Genomic DNA, 2,754 nt, shown 5'->3' on the forward strand with positions numbered 1-2,754 from the left:
GAGCCATAGAGAGAAGAAGAAGAAGAAGAAGAAGAAGAGTATTTTAACCTCATAGGAAACTATCCCAAGAGACCTTAAATATCTATCTGATGGGGAGAGTTGAACTCAACACTTGTTATTCAAGAGGGAAATGGCATAACCAATCTACCACACTTGGGTGATAGAAAGGTTATACCATTTTCCTCTTTTTATTAGCGCACACACCCACCCACACACACCCAAGAGACCTTAAAGATCTATCCGACGGGGGGGAGAGAGAGAGAGAGAGAGAGAGAGAGAGAGAGAGAGAGAGAGAGAGAGAGAGAGAGAGATCAAACAAATGTGTTACAATGTATGCTAGCAAAAGATCATTAACAAAGCATTCACAAAAGCACGTGATTGACATTAGCTACAACATCCTCATTACGGTGCATTAAAACATGGACTTAATTGATCATCCATTACATCATCATCTGCTAGTTCCATAGCGATGACGCGGTCTATGTGGAGTCCCAATTCATCAAAATCAGCAATATAGGGATCAAAACGATCATCATCATCATCATTTTCTTCTGCTAGCTCTTCATCCTCTTCTTCATCTTCTATATAGGTTTGCTATTTTTCATCGACATCATTCTCATTCGCTTCGTCAAGCAACCGTGCTGGAAGTTCTTCACCTTCTATGTCTGCTTCATCATCATTGTTGTGTTCATCCACAGTGGTTAATATGTTCACTGCGTCATCTAGTATACATCTTTCTCTTGGAGTGACTTGTATGACAAACCAAAACCTTCGTTCGTAAATACTTGGAAGATAGATCACTTGCTCACAACTTTATGGAGAGATGTAGATATCACTTGTGCCCGTATGGAATCTCATAGAGTCCACCATGTAGATACCGCTTGCATGTCTAGATGAAATGCCTGCAAACCACTTCACATCAAACACATACTTTCAAAAAGTTTGAAAATCTACTCGTTATATTCTTTAAATAACTCCACAATATCTATTTTTCGTACCGTTTGGAGTTTGCGCATCAAAATTGCCCATCACTCCACTATCATCCGTTGTTCGTTTTTTGTATACATTATCAATTCGAAAGTGCCTTCCTTCATGGAACATCGAGTTGAACATCCTTGCCTGTTGAAAGTAGAACAAGTTTGAGTATAGGTAGCTATATACTAATACTTTATATTGTGCATATTGAGTTTGATTATCAATTACCTTTGGTAGACAACCTCGCACATACTCCCATTTCTCATTGCTAACATGCTCAATATCAGCTTTAGCTTTAATCATTTGTTCATGCAACCAATCGGGCCTTACAAGTTTTGGAAACATGGCAAGGTATGGTGGGTAAACCACATTGCAATTTCTTCTCTGAGAGTGTATTTCCCTATACGCTTCTCGATCTTCTTCACGCTTTCTTTTCAATTTTGCATATAGAGCTACACACTTTTGTATCTTTGGTGCATTAAGGACAAGGTAGTTGTTTATTGCATCACGTATGTGCCTTTCCATGAGATTTATCTTCCCCTTCCCATTTGGCATATGGGAGTGCACCCTTGGATCTTGTTTATCAGTCAATAAACATGGTACTCAGAGATGTACACAAATGACTCTTGAGCACAATCCATCCTTCGGCCATGCTAGCCTCTGGCTATGAACGTAGCCTCATGAATCCCTTGAGTGTCTTAAGAAAACGCTCAAGGAAGAACATCCAACGGGAATGGACCACTCCACAAATCTCTACCTCATCCACAAGATGCAATATAAGATGGAGTTGGCTCAATAGTATGGACTTGGGAAAGCTCTCTTCAATGAGAAAAACTGCTTCTTTGGCTAACAATCTTGCCACTGGTATGGATGCGACTTCAATCTCCATAGAGATCACCCACCTGACAAGCTCTCCCATCTTATATATAGCATCGCGTACTTTCTTGCTTCCATATCCACTGATGCTCAATGGTAAGATGAACTGCATACTATTTTCAAAAGTAATAACATCAGAGTATCATCCAAGTAAGATAAAATGTAAAGGGTGGATAATCACCTGGAGCATCTTGTGCCAATTGTGGGATTTCAACCCATGTAATAGGGGTCCATCACCCTTATTTGTCTTCGAGAATGCTCCCTTTAAAGACCGCATGTAACCTGTAGGTGTTCTGATGGAAGCAATAACTTCTTTCACTTTGATTTAGTCAGTATTTGATGGGATCCATGATGCCTTTGGAAGACGATACTTCCCGTTGTCTTCCATCATCGGCATTGCTGATGCAGGCATTTCGCATTGATGTTTCATGTCCTCCCTAATTCCAACACTGTCGCTCTTGCCTATGATGTGTCCCCAGATCATCTGGCCTACATTTTTGAATATGTGCATTGGATCTAGCAAATGTTGGACCTTCAAATCGATCTAGTAAGGCAACTCAAAAAACACAGAATATTGTGTCATACCCTTGGGTGGCTGTCGGGGAAGGGGGTCCATTGAGCAATGCCTATCCCATGCTATTTTCCAATCTCTCATTGTCCATCTATATGGGGACTTTCCATTCAAAGGTTCTTTGTATTTTTCATGTGTTCGTGGTATAAAATGATGACTATCAAGATAAATGACCTTTTTAAGGTGTGATGGATGCTCTGTGACGAGAGAGTGACCACAAATAGGACACATTGCATGTATGGATGTAGACAAACCTTTTGGTAGTACATTATATCCATAATTACTATGGTTACCTTTGGTATACAATAACCAATAATTGAGGGGCTCTACAT

At 40.1% G+C, this 2,754-nt stretch overlaps 1 pseudogene; it reads right to left on the reverse strand.

The window, feature by feature from the left end:
• Positions 1-402: 402 nt before the first annotated feature.
• LOC147445905 (uncharacterized) lies at positions 403-2,128 on the reverse strand (annotated as a pseudogene).
• Between the last annotated feature and the right edge of the window lie 626 nt (positions 2,129-2,754).

The sequence above is a fragment of the Adiantum capillus-veneris genome, chromosome 12, assembly GCF_014529385.1.
Source record: "Adiantum capillus-veneris isolate H3 chromosome 12, ASM1452938v2, whole genome shotgun sequence".
In the NCBI taxonomy this organism is placed as follows: Eukaryota; Viridiplantae; Streptophyta; class Polypodiopsida; order Polypodiales; family Pteridaceae; genus Adiantum; species Adiantum capillus-veneris.